This window comes from Spermophilus citellus (genome assembly GCF_964194105.1).
Source record: "Spermophilus citellus genome assembly, chromosome: 1".
NCBI classification, from domain to species: Eukaryota; Metazoa; Chordata; class Mammalia; order Rodentia; family Sciuridae; genus Spermophilus; species Spermophilus citellus.
In genome coordinates, this window is record NC_138182.1 from 186,469,155 (window position 1) to 186,484,252 (window position 15,098).

Sequence of the window (15,098 nt, forward strand, 5' to 3'; positions counted from 1 at the left end):
AGGACATTCAGGATTATTGTAACATACCCCACCTTCAATAATAGGTAGGACTGCTAGATTAAAGATGAGCAAGGAAATATAAAACTTGAACATTTTTAGCCAAGTTGGCAAATCCTACTGTACATGAATCTACTGAATTAAAATGTGCTTCCACTAAGCATTATAGTACTTCCCTTGGTTTATAAATTTATATTTTATCTACCAAAGAGGTATCATTCTAAAAAAAAATCTGGAAAAGAATTAGACTTAAACATTGGTACTAGGCAAAAACGTTTTTCTACATGTGTTCTTGGTACAATTTATAGCCAGTCATAACAATATTTTCTTGAAATAGTAATTTCTGAGCATTTTGATATTTATAGTTTATATAAATGTATAAAATATCTAAATTTGGATCTATCCATGAAGAGAAGACAAAACAAAACTGGAAGTGCCTAATAAGGAAGAATATTTGCTCCCAAAGGAACAAATGTCAATTATTTTGTCTGAACCTATTGAGATAATCATGCGGTTTCTATTTCTCCACTATTACTGTGCTTATGTTGCCATGATTGGTGTATTTTGAACAGGCCTTGCATACCAGGGATAAATCTACTTTGTCATGATGTGTAATCATTTTAATGGGCCTCTGAATTTTTTGATGGTATTTTATTGAAGAACTTCACATTTATATTCATCAGGTACTGACTTGTAATTTTCTTCCTTAGGGTGTCATTATCTGGTTTTGGTATTCAGGTAATGCTAGACTCATAGAATAAATTTGGAATTGTTTCCTCTTCCATTTTCTTGGAAGACTCTAAGAAGGATTAGTACTAATTCTTCTTTGGATATTAGGTAAAATTTTCCTGTGAGCCCATCTTGTTCTAGAATTTACCTTGTTGGGAGTTTGTTGATAACTCTTTTTATTATTATTATTATTATTATTATTATTATTATTATTATTATTTGTTATTGCTCTGGTATTGCTCTGTTTCACAAAAGACTCCAAATAGTCAAACCAATCTTGTCTCAGAGGTAGAAAACTAGAGGCATCTCACTTCTTGATTTCAAAATAGATTACAAATCTACAGTAATCCAAACAGCCTGGTACTAAAATAAAAACAGACACAAAGAACAATGGAACAGAGTTAAAAGCTCAGAAATAAATATGCATGTTTGTGATTAACAGATCTTTGATATGGGATCTGAGACCACAAAATGGAAAGAGGATAGTCTCCTAAATAAATTATGTTAGGGAGACTAGGTATCTACACAAGGTTAGAGCTAGATGATTATCTCACACCATATACAAAAATGACCTCAAATGGATTAAAGACTTAAATTCAAGGCCCCAAACTGTAGAACTACTGAAAGTAATAGGGAACAGGCTCTGACCTCAGTCTGGACAGTGAATTTTTGAATGACACTAAAATTACAGATAACAAAAGTAAAAATAGACACATTTTGTCTGATTGCATCAGACCAAAAACATTTCTGTACAGTGAAGAACACAGTTAACAGAGTAAAAGGGCAATATACAGAATGGGAGAAAATACTGTCAAACCATTCGTCCAATAAGGAGTTCATATATAAAATGCATAATGATCTCAATCAATGCATCAGCAAAATAAAAAGAAATCACCAGTTTTAAAAAAATGGTTGAAGGACTCTACAGAGATTTTTTTCAAAAGAAGACATATGAATGGCTACCAAGCACATGAAAATGCTTTCAACATCACTAGTCATCAGAGAAATGCAAGTCAAAACCACAGTACCACATTATACCTGTAAAAATGGTTATTACCAGAAAGACAAAGACAAGGAATGTCCGTAAGGTTGTAAAAAAAAAAAAAAAAAGAGAGAGAGAGAACCCTTATAAACTGTTTCTAGGGACTTAAATTAATTAAGTCATTACAGAAAATAGTATGTATGTTCCTTAAAAATTAAAAATATACCTATCTTATGATCCAATGTCTAAATAGGTATCCAAATGAAATTAAACCAGTACAGTATGTCAAATGTATATCTGCACATGTTCATTATAGAATTTTTCACAATATCCAAGTATTCATAAAGATGAATAGATGCCAGGCATGGTGGCCTACATCTATAATCCCAGCTACTTGGGAGTCTGAGGCAAAAGGATAGCAAGTATAAAGTTATCCTTGGCAACTTAGAAACATCCTGTCTCAAAAATGGACTTTAAAAATGACTGGGGATTTAACTTAATGTAGAGCACTAGTCTAGCATGTGTGAGGCCCAAAATGAATAGAGAATGAAAATCTCTCTCTCTCTCTCCTACTTACACACACACATACACACACACACACACACACACCCAAGATCATTCAGTCCTTAAAAAGGATGATCTCCTGTCATTTACAACAAAATCAAAGAACCAGAGGACATGATGTTAAGTGAAAAAAGAAACAGAAAGACAAATACTACATAAAGATAAATACTGCACAGTCTCATTTATGTGGGAAATCTTAAAAGGTCAAGCTCATATAAACAGAAAGTAAAAGAGTAGTTACTAGGGTCAGGGTGTGGGGAAAATGAGTTTTCAAAAGAAACAAACTTTCAGTTATAAGATGAATAGGTTTTGGAGACCTAATTACAGCATGGTGATTCCGCTTGAGAACAATGCATGATACACTTGAAATTTGCTGAAAAGGATAGATCTTAAGTGTTCCTACTACAGAAAAGAAAGAAAAAATAAAGCAACAGTAAGAGCAGATGAAAAACACAATGGTAACTATGTTAGGTAATAGACATGTTAGTTAGATTTATTTCACAATGAAAATGCATCAAGTTGTATACCTTAAATATGTACAGTTTTGTCTCAACAAAGCTTTTAAAGAAGATAAAATACCAATCTTTTAAAACACATTGATTATAATTTTTTTATTTCATAATCATAAAAGAGAGATGTCTTTGCAACATTAAAACATCCTATCCTCTGGGAGACTAACTCTGTTGCTTCATACACAGAATGTCCACATGCACAAAGGCAAACTGACTTGCACAGTCTGGCTGGGCACAATTCACAAGCTACTTATCAAGCAGAAATGAACTTTATTTTTAGAACACACAGGCCTCACCACACAAGCTCTTCAGGAATTCCCGCAGAGCCCAATTGCCACCACCGGCTTCCCACAAGCCTCTCAACCCCCACTCCTCCTGCTCTTGAGGCCGATTGGCTGGGTTGCATGGGCGGAGCCAAAAGAGTCCCCTAATAAGCAGCTCCATGGTCTGAAAGGGCGGGGAAACAGCCCAATGAGCATCACCGCAGAGGAGCTAATCAGCTGGCAGCTGGAAGTTTGCTGGGGCCCTTTGGCTGTGGCTCTCAACACTGACTAAACAATATTTTGCCATCACAGCAATGATGATTATGTAATAATTGGATATAACTGAAAAGTACAGAACAATTTCTGGGTGCTTTTGCTAGAAAATTCATGTACTAATAAATCATGATTTATGTTACAATAATTGAAAGACTGTTTTCATTGGAAGTAGGGTAAGAGAAGAAATGAACACTTTTGTTTTTGCAATGAAACATGCATGAACATCCAATGCACAGCAAATCAGCACTCCTTACATTTTTGTTGCGTGGAATTGAATACTGTTAATGAGATAAGATATAGATTTTATAAATGCAGGAATTTAGGTAGTCCAGAAGAGCTTATCCAGCCCATGAAGGATTCAAATTGGACTTGAAAAAACTCAGACACTTTAGGTAGGTAAATAGAAATGGCAAAGATGCAAGAGAAGTTTGAGCGGACACTCAATAGGGAAATAAAAAGGTAAGCGTGGACTTCAACTACAATCTGTACCAAGTGGACCTGTAGACACAAAGAGAACATACCATCCAACTGCTGTGCATCCAACAGAATGCACCACACATGGGATATTCTTCAGGATAGATCAGGGAGCAATATCACCTTAAACGCCTTGCACTGAGACCTAGGGAGTGGCCTTCAATAGACATGCAGGAACTTTAAGAATTCCTTATCCTTCTTGATAAAGGTGTAACAAGATGCAGGTGGTGAGTCACTCATGGTTCTCCCCACTTGCCCATCTCCTTCTTTTTGGAATGCTGTTTCTTAGTCACCCTCAAAATTCCCCTCAGAGAGAAGGCAGTATCTATGAAAGAAGCCTTAAAAAAATTAAAGAACCCTAGAAATCTTGTCACTGCAATCAGCAGCTTACGTGTCCTGAACTTTATCCTAAATAAACATATGAGGTTAATGTGCAGCAACTTGGAAAATGTCCGATCTTAAGTCCACAGACTGCAGGAAGAAATTTGTGCAGAATCAAGCTCCTTACAAAGGAACACATTTTACCCCAAATCACCAACTACTTCCCACTCATGCACAACAAGAAATGTACCTTTTAATGTCAGTCTTTCCAGGGTCCTATGTTGTTTATTATATTAATGAAAACCAGCTCTAGTCATTTCTAACATTGTTAGTGAAAAGATCACGAATTTCATGCCTTTGAAGACCTCAAATTGTCTAATTTCCATAGAACAGAACAGAAACCATATTCCCTTGAGGGTCATGAAAAACTTTAGGCAACAAAGACAAGGAGAATTAACTGGAATGTCTTAAAACAATTATCAAGATGAATAAAATGAGCAAAGGGAAGGTTTATAAGTATATTTCTTGGCATTCATCTTATCAGATTTTAAAGAAATTTCCAAACTCATAAAAAAAGGGAGGGTAGAAGAGAATTTATAAAGGCTTCAGTTGACCTACGTGATTTACTTCATTCTGTCACTGTAAAAGCTTTTGTCACTTCAACATGTGTGAACTCATGTGTTGTGCAAGGAGCACCCCCAGGCCCTCAAACAAAAAGCAGGGAAGTCCCTGGGGGTTTCAAATTCAAAGACCAATAGGGCTCAAGGTTTGTCTTTCAAGCAGCTCACCATGTACCACAGGAGACAAACAAGTAGGTCCTGGCTTTTGAAGCAGAGGGGCGAGGGTCTTTCTAGCACCAGAGGACATGAGAACACACATGAGCTAGATAGGGAGGAGGAGTTGGATAGTGAAGGGAAATGTTATCTGAGATGAATCTTGCATATAGCATGTACACTAACCAAAGGAAGACAGGAGGAGTGAGAAGGAACTATATCAGGCAGGCAGAAGAAACAGCATGTGAAAGTAACCTTGGCAATTGTGAACAGGTTGCATTGAGGGAGATGTAGGAGTTTTGGAAGGCTAGATGGTAGTTGCCAGGAGAAGTGTGGGAGATAAAAGCCTGGTGCATAATGGAGTCATTCACAGCCATAGGGAACGTGAGAGGAGATGCAAGTTGGGAGGAAGGTGGGTGGCATTGTAAATCAGAAGGGTTTGATATCAATGAATATCATTGAACAACAAGATTTTAATGTAAAACATCTTTCTTGGGGCAAGATTTAGACTATATTTGTTTTATAGCAAAGCAACTTCATATATTCCTCAGGATTGTTGATTTAGACACCTTAAATGTATTAATTCATTAAAAAGTATAAGTACAGCATGGACCATTATTGCAAATTCCCTCTTCTGCTTCTATTAGCAAACTGTTTTTAAACCATGTTGACTTTTAAGAAATAATTATTACCTGCTCCTCCTGGGGTTTGTTAATTGAATTATTAAATACTGCTGCACACAAAGGTCAGAGGCAGGATTTGCTATGCATGACATGCTCTACTTTCCATTGCTTGAGTAGGACAGAATTATTTAGGTGGCCCTTACTGCAACAAAGGGATACCAATGAACAGCAACTTATAAAAAAAAGTAACTAATAATTCAAGTATTCTTATTCACATTTCCAAAACAGACACAAAAAGCACAGAGAAAAAAGTCATCATGACAAAAATGAGACACATTGAAAATGTGGAACAGAATCAATATTCTCAGAGTTTATGGAGTTGTCATACCGCACCGAAGTAGATATGATGAGAAGGTCACATGATCCTTATGACAAAATGCTGTTAGAGTTGATTGGATATACAAATGCCTCTCCTCTACAGATACTCTATGATGAGAGTATCTACCTATCATGCATAAAACAAAAGTCATTGCCCAATAGATTCCAAGCTAATCATTATCCCTCAAGAGACAATTTTGCATTGTCTTTTAGAGAAAAATTGGACTCAGTCCATTGGTTTTTTAACACAAAAATGTTAAGTCACACTTGTCTTTTGGTTAATCTTAAATTTGTCTGAATAAACGCAATCCTTCCAACATATTTAAAGCATTTTGCAATATCAGATGTTGCTTCCAGCTGCAAGAAAATTTATCCTTTATGCTTCTTTATACTCTAAACAATTTGGAATGTTTACATCTGCACAAACATTAGCTCCATGTGGACCCCAGCACCCAAGACTTGGTGTTTCTATATGTTATTGGACTTGATCAAAGACAGGATTGTCAAGTACTTAATGACTGGCATTTCATGTGGGTCCCAACATTTCAACAGTCTTTATTATTCATACCAATCTGGCTTTAGTTCATCTTCCATAGATACTCCAGATTACATTTTCTTCATTATCATTACAGAACTAGATGAATAAGTGGCACATCTGTTCATGAAGTGGTTTATTATCTGTTCAGATGAGGTTTGGGATGAATAGAAAAATAACTATGGAGGATCAAATGCAACTAGGTTTACGCCTGCTATGAAATTCAAGGCCAGCCATGTTATCTCAGAAAATTCTTCAGTATTCCCCTTCCACTGAATAGGAAATTATTAGCTAATGAGCTGATACCATTTGTCATGAGGAAAAATGCAAAGCAAACAGGAATCAAACCCAAACAAATGAACGGAAACCTGGCAAGGGACAAAGGCCTAATGAAGACCTCGCATTGTTTCATGGAATTTCTAGCCCATCCTTCCAAAAGAAAATTTGAAGATCTGTAAATATTTTACCAACAATCCCATATAAGATATTTCTCATGCGAAACAAGACTGTATAAATAAATCTGTTGATTATGAAGACATCAACACATTACAGCTGTGCCATTCACATGGGCTTACAGCCAAATATTTTCTATTGCTATTAGGCCTATACCTTCCATTGCAGAACCATACCAGATCTGGACAGTCTGAAGAACTTGTATCAGCCCTGAGCAAGCCTCCATTCAGATGTTTGTCTATAATAAAGCTCAACCATAATCTACAATTTGCTGGAGCTCAGTCATAGAGGATAGAGTGGTTGAAGAAATAGGTGTGAATGGTTCATTTCTGCAAATTCTAGAATAACAATAACTTCCCCATTTAAAGCAAATCACTTGAGAATCTTAAAATACAGATTCTGATTTAGTAGGTATGGGGTGAGCTTTATGATTGCATTTTTCACAAATTTCTAAACTTACTGATGCTGCTGCCCATTAGAGCATACCAGCAAAGGAACAGAACAATGATGTGTAATAATGCTAGTCAGTGCTGGCTACTGAGCTCTCAAACTGCAGCTACTCAAACATAGATGTGCCAAAAGTACAAAATACACATCAGATTTCAAAGACTAAGAAAAAAAAGAGAAATAGAAAAAATGGTCAATAGTCTTATACTGGTTAATTATTAAGTTTTAGATGTATAAGGTTAAATTAGACACATTGTTAAGATTAATCTTACCTACTTATTTCCACATCACATTTACATGTGACTCTTTGAAAATTTTTAATTCATTCTCTCTCTCTCTCTCTCTCTCTCTCTCTCTCTCTATATATATATATATATATATATATATATATATATATATATATATATAACACATTTTTACATTACTGAAATAGACAATTCATGGTTTTGTTTTACCATGTACGTAAATATGTTTTATTTTAGCATGCATATATTTATATATATAATATTATACATATATATATCACCACACCTGATAAAATATCTCTTGAACATGTATGTATGAAGGTATGAAGTTTAACTATTTTTACTCCAACTGAGTATATGAATACATTAAAATTCTCTCCTCAGTAAGGAAAACCAAACTGTATTAAGCTATCAGTAAAAGTATTTGTTAGGTAACTAAGTAATTCTGGAATGCATAATTTGGGAACTCTATCTCCATTTTTTTTAGTAAGATAAGGGTTTATTCTCAGATGTATTATGAAAATAGTGCACAGAATTTCTTAGATTATGATGATGATTCCAAACTTATACCAGTTTTATAAGAAAGATATTGTTCATTTTGTTATGGACTCCTACTAGATTTCAATATTACTTTAAATTCTTCTGTTTTCAAGCACAAAGTAGTGGTTACAACTGGAGGACATACCACCTTAGTTCTGTAATCATATACCATGAGGAAAAAAAAAGCTCTCCAGATTATCCCATTGTCTGCTAGAAAAGTATTATTAGCTGCTAAGTGATATATTGTGGAAAATTTTCCTATGTGGATGAAAATTGCTTTTTCTTTTTTTTTATTGATTGTTCAAAACATTACATAGTTCTTGATATAACATATTTCACACTTTGATTCAAGTGGGTTATGAACTCCCATTTTTACCCCGTATACAGATTGCAGAGTCACATCAGTCACACTTCCACTGATTTACTTATTGACATACTCATGTCTGTTGTATTCTGCTGCCTTTCCTATCATCTACTATCCCCCCTCCCGTCCCCTCCCCTCCCCTCTTCTCTCTCTACTGTAATTAATTTCTCCCCCTTGTATTCTTTTTCCCTTTCCCCTCACTTCCTCTTGTATGTAATTTTGTATAACCCTAAGGATCTCCTTCCATTTCCAAGCAATTTCCCTTCTCTCTCCCTGTCCCTCCCACCTCTCATCCCTGTTTAATGTTAGTCATCTTCTCATGCTCTTCTTCCCTACTCTGTTCTTAGTTATTCTCCTTATATCAAAGAAGACATTTGGCATTTGTTTTTTAGGGATTGTCTAGCTTCACTTAGCATAATCTGCTCTAATGCCATCCATTTCCCTCCAAATTCTATAATTTTGTCATTTTTTAATGTAGAGTAATACTCCATTGTGTATAAATGCCACATTTTTTTTATCCATTCGTCTATTGAAGGGCATCTAGGTTGCTTCCACAGTCTTGCTATTGTGAATTGTGCTGCTATGAACATCGATGTGGCAGTGTCCCTGTAGCATGCTGTTTTTAGGTCTTTAGGGAATAGACCCAGAAGGGGAATAGCTGGATCAAATGGTGGTTCCATTCCCAGCTTTCCAAGAAATCTCCATACTGCTTTCCAAATTGGTTGCACCAATTTGCAGTCCCACCAACAATGTACAAGTGTACCCTTTTCTCCACATCCTCGCCAGCACTTGTTGTTTGACTTCATAATGGCTGCCAATCTTACTGGAGTGAGATGATATCTTAGGGTGGTTTTGATTTGCATTTTTCTGACTGCTAGAGATGGTGAGCATTTTTTCATGTACTTGTTGATTGATTGTATGTCCATCTCTGAGAAGTGTCTGTTTAGGTCCTTGGCCTATTTGTTGATTGGGTTATTTGTTATCTTATTGTCTAATTTTTTGAGTTCTTTATATACTCTGGATATTAGGGCTCTATCTGAAGTGTGAGGAGTAAATATTTGTTCCCATGATGTAGGCTCCCTATTTACCTCTCTTATTGTTTCTTTTGCTGAGAAAAAACTTTTTAGTTTGAGCAAGTCCCATTTGTTGATTCTAGATATTAATTCTTGTGCTATGGGTGTCCCATTGAGGAATTTGGAGCCCGACCCCACAGTATGTAGGTCGTAGCCAACTTTTTCTTCTATCAGACGCAGAGTCTCTGATTTGATATCAAGCTCCTTGATCCATTTTGACTTAACTTTTGTGCATGGCGAGAGAAAGGGATTCAGTTTCATTTTGTTGCATATGGATTTCCAGTTTTCCCAGCACCATTTGTTGAAGATGCTATCCTTCCTCCATTGCATGCTTTTAGCCCCTTTATCAAATATAAGAAAGTTGTAGTTTTGTGGGTTGGTTTCTGTGTCCTCTATTCTGTACCATTGGTCCACCCGCCTGTTTTGGTACCAATACCATGCTGTTTTTGTTACTATTGCTCTGTAGTATAGTTTGAAGTCTGGTATCGCTATACCACCTGATTCGCACTTCCTGCTTAGCATTGTTTTTGCTATTCTGGGTCTTTTATTTTTCCATATGAATTTCATGATTGCTTTATCTATTTCTACAAGAAATGCCGTTGGGATTTTGATTGGCATTGCATTAAACCTATAGAGAACTTTTGGTAATATCGCCATTTTGATGATGTTAGTTCTGCCTATCCATGAACAGGGTATATTTTTCCATCTTCTAAGATCTTCTTCAATTTCTCTCTTTAGGGTTCTGTAGTTTTCATTGTATAAGTCTTTTACCTCTTTTGTTAGGTTGATTCCCAAGTATTTTATTATATTTGAGGATATTGTGAATGGAGTGGTTGTCCTCATTTCCATTTCAGAGGGTTTGTCGCTGATATACAGGAATGCCTTTGATTTATGCTTGTTGATTTTATATCCTGCCACTTTGCTGAATTCATTTATTAGCTCTAATAGTTTCTTTGTAGACCCTTTTGGGTCTGCTAGGTATAGAATCATGTCATCTGCAAATAGTGATAATTTAAGTTCTTCTTTTCCTATTTTTATGCCTTTAATTTCTTTTGTCTGTCTAATTGCTCTGGCCAGTGTTTTGAGAACTATGTTGAACAGAAGTGGTGAGAGAGGGAATTCCTGTCTTGTTCCAGATTTTAGAGGGAATGCCTTCAATTTTTCTCCATTCAGAATGATGCTAGCCTGGGGCTTAGCGTAGATTGCTTTTACAATGTTGAGGTATGTTCCTGTTATCCCTATTTTTTCGAGAGTTTTGAACAAAAAGGGATGCTGTACTTTGTCGAATGCTTTTTCCGCATCTATCGAGATGATCATATGGTTCTTATTTTTAAGTCTATTGATGTGGTGGATAACATTTATTGATTTCCGTATATTGAACCATCCTTGCATCCCAGGGATGAATCTTATTATATCATGGTGTACAATTTTTTTGATATGATTTTGTATCCGATTCGCCAGAATTTTATTGAGGATTTTTGCGTCTAGGTTCATTAGAGATATAGGTCTGTAGTTTTCCTTCTTTGAAGTGTCTTTGTCTGGTTTAGGAATCAGGGTGATGTTGGCCTCGTAGAATGAATTTGGAAGTTCTCCCTCTTTTTCTATTTCCTGAAATAGCTTGAAAAGTATTGGTATTAGTTCCTCTTTAAAGGTTTTGTAAAACTCTGCCGTATACCCATCCGGTCCTGGGCTTTTCTTAGTTGGTAATCTTTTGATGGTTTCTTCTATTTCCTCAATTGATATTGGTCTGTTTAGGTTGTCTATATCCTCCTGTCTCAATCTGGGCAGATCATATGACTTAAGAAATTTATCGATGCCTTCACTATCTTCTATTTTATTGGAGTATAAGGATTCAAAATAATTTCTGATTATCTTCTGTATTTCTGAAGTGTCTGTTGTGATATTGCCTTTTTCATCGCGTATGTTGGTAATTTGAGTTCTCTCTCTTCTTCTCTTCGTTAGCATGGCTAAGGGTCTGTCGATCTTATTTATTTTTTCAAAGAACCAACTTTTAGTTTTATCAATTTTTTCAATTGTTTCTTTTGTTTCGATTTCATTAATTTCAGCTCTGATTTTACTTATTTCTTTCCTTCTACTTCTTTTGCTGTTATTTTGCTCTTCTTTTTCTAGGATTTTGAGATGAAGTATGAGATCATTTATTTGTTGGTTTTTTCTTTTTTTAAGGAATGAACTCCATGCAATGAATTTTCCTCTTAGAACTGCTTTCAATGTGTCCCATAGATTCCGATATGTTGTGTCTGTGTTTTCATTTATCTCTAAGAATTTTTTAATTTCCTCCTTAATGTCTTCCATAACCCATTGATCATTCAGTAACCTATTGTTCATTCTCCAAGTGATGCATGATTTTTCCTTCCTTCTTTTATCGTTGATTTTCAGTTTCATTCCATTATGGTCAGATTAGATGCATGGTATTATCTCTACTCCTTTATATTGTCTAAGAGTTGCCCTGTGACATAATATATGATCTATTTTTGAGAAGGATCCATGTGCTGCTGAGAAGAAAGTGTAACTGCTTGATGTTGGGTGGTATATTCTATATATGTCAATTAAGTCTAGGTTGTTAATTGTGTTATTGAGTTCTATAGTTTCCTTATTTAACTTTTGTTTGGAAGATCTGTCCAGTGGTGAGAGAGGTGTGTTGAAGTCTCCCATGATTATTGTATGGTGGTCTATTAGACTCTTGAACTTGAGAAGAGTTTGTTTGACGAACATAGCTGCACCATTGTTTGGGGCATATATATTTATGATTGTTATGTCTTGTTGGTGTATGGTTCTCTTGAGAGTATGTAGTGTCCCTCTTTATCCCTTTTGATTAACTTTGGCTTGAAATCTATTTTATTTGATATGAGTATGGACACTCCTACTTGTTTCCAAAGTCCATATGGGTGATATGATTTTTCCCAACCTTTCACCTTCAGTCTATGTATGTCTTTTCCTATCAAATGCGTCTCCTGTAGGCAGCATATCGTTGGGTCATGTTTTGTGATCCATTCTACTAGCCTGTGTCTCTTTATTGGTGAGTTTAAGCCATTAACATTTAGGGTTATTATTGAGATATGGGTTATCCTTCCAGCCATATTTGTTTATTTATGTTACTGAATATGGTTTGTTTTCCTCTTTGATTATTTTCCCCCCTTTACTGTCCTTCCTCCCACTGTTGGTTTTCATTGTTATTTTCCATTTCTTCTTCCTGTAATGTTTTGCTGATGATTTTTTGGAGAGATGGTTTTCTAGCTGCAAATTCTTTTAACTTTTGTTTATTGTGGAAGGTTTTAATTTCATCTTCCATCTTGAAGCTTAATTTTGCTGGATACACAGTTCTTGGTTGGATCCCATTTTCTTTCAGTGTTTGAAATATGTTATTCCAGGATCTTCTAGCTTTCAAAGTCTGTGTTGAGAGATCAGCTGTTATCCTGATTGGTTTCCCGTAAATGTAATCTGCTTCCTTTCTCTTGTAGCTTTTAAAATTCTCTCCTTATTCTGTATGTTGGGCATCTTCATTATAATGTGTCTAGGTGTGGATCTCTTATGTTTATGCACATTCGGCGTCCTGTAGGCTTCTAGGATTTGGGATTCTGTCTCGTTCTTCAAGTCTGGGGAGTTTTCTCGAATTATTTCATTGAATAGATTTCTCATTCCTTTGGTTTGGAGCTCTGTGCCTTCCTGTATCCCAATGACTCTTAAGTTTGGTCTTTTAATGTTATCCCATATTTCTTGGATGTTCTGCTCATGGTTTCTTAACAGTCTTGCTGAGCTGTCTATGTTCTTTTCAAGTTGAAATACTTTGTCTTCATTGTCTGATGTTCTATCTTCTAAGTGTTCTACTCTGCTGGTAGTATTCTCAATTGAGTTTTTAAGTTGGTTTATTGCTTCCTGCCTTTCTAGGATTTCTGTTTGTTTGTTTTTTATAACCTCTATCTCCCTGTATAGTTGATCTTTTGCTTCCTGGATTTGTTTATGTATTTCATTGTTGAAGAGATCTTTCATTGTCTGATTTTGCTGTCTAATGTCTTCCTTGAGACTCCAGATCATCTGAAGCATGTATCTCCTGAATTCTTTATCTGACATTCCATCTGCTGCAGATATTACCTCTTCTAACGTTGAGTTGACCTGCATTGCTTGTGGTCCTTTCTTTCCTTGTCTCTTCATACTGTTCGCGTTTCTTTCTGCTTACTGAGACTGTTGTGTTGTTGAATTTTCCCCCTATATATTTGTATTACTCTTGTATAGTTGCAAAGTCTCCCGCGCAGGCGCAGGCATGGGCTCTGCTCCTCCTCCAATTGGGGCACTGTGCCTATCACATCGGCAGGCCGCTGGGCCTGTTCTGCTGGTTGGTAGCAGGTGCGCCTACCTTGGAGGCGCGTGGGGCGGCTCTGCCACCCCCAGGTTGCTGGGCCTGACCTGCTGGTGGGTTGCAGGTCCGGCTACCTTGCAGGCGCGGGGGGAGGGTGCACACCAATTCCCGGCAGGTCCCCTCTTAACGGAATTTTGCTAGAAGTTCCTCAGTAGGTAGACTGCCGCTGTTCCAATGGGTCTTTCTGATCCCGTTAATGTGGAGACATTGGAATCGCTGCTTCCTCGCCGGCGGCCATGTTGGATCCCCCTCCATTTTTTTTTAAACTTCTGTTAGGTGTGATTCTGTGCTCAGACCAAATGGCCCATCTGCAACTGGGAAAAACTAATCCAGAGAAAGAAAAGATGACCTCGTCTCTAAATCTCTATTTTAACAGCCAGGAAATGTTCAAAATCCACCAGTAAACATTGCCCACATACTATTACTTGAAGCCAACTCAGCTTTCCATTGTGCACCTAACCCTATGGCCTAAAATTTGACATGTCCCCTGGCTGAGGATGTAGCTCAGTGGCAGAGTGCTTGCCTAGCATGTGTGAGGCACTGGGTTCGATCCTCATCACCACATAAAAATAAACAAATAAAATAAAGGCATTCTGTCTATCTATATAATACAAATTTTTTTTAATTAAAAAAAAAATGACATGCTCTAATTAACTTAAGCAGAATTTTCTGAATCAAACACTGGCTAAAAAAAAAAGGATGAAATTAACAAAATTAGAAGGAACAAATTTAATATTCAAATTTAAATTAAAATTCAAATATAAATACATATATATATATATATATATATATATACACACACACACACATATATATAGCACTCAAATGGAATTCAAAATCCCATCACTTAATAACAATAATATATCAGTGACTCCCCTTCTACACAGCGTTTTTGGCATGCACATATGCATACATTTTTTAGGCTGTGTGTAGTTAATTATTATAATCATTTTCATGTTCAACTTTTTAATGCTAATTAAAAATTATACATTTAGATATATACCATCATTTGCCAGCTAAAATAGATGGTGTACATACCATCATTCAGAAATTTCCAGTCACTGATCCAGGAACAGACTTGAGGTATGTCTCAAGATTTTGATCTACTCAGTCCTCAGGGAGGCAAGGTATAGTCAGAGACTCCTCTGTTTACAACTGTATCAGAGAACAATTC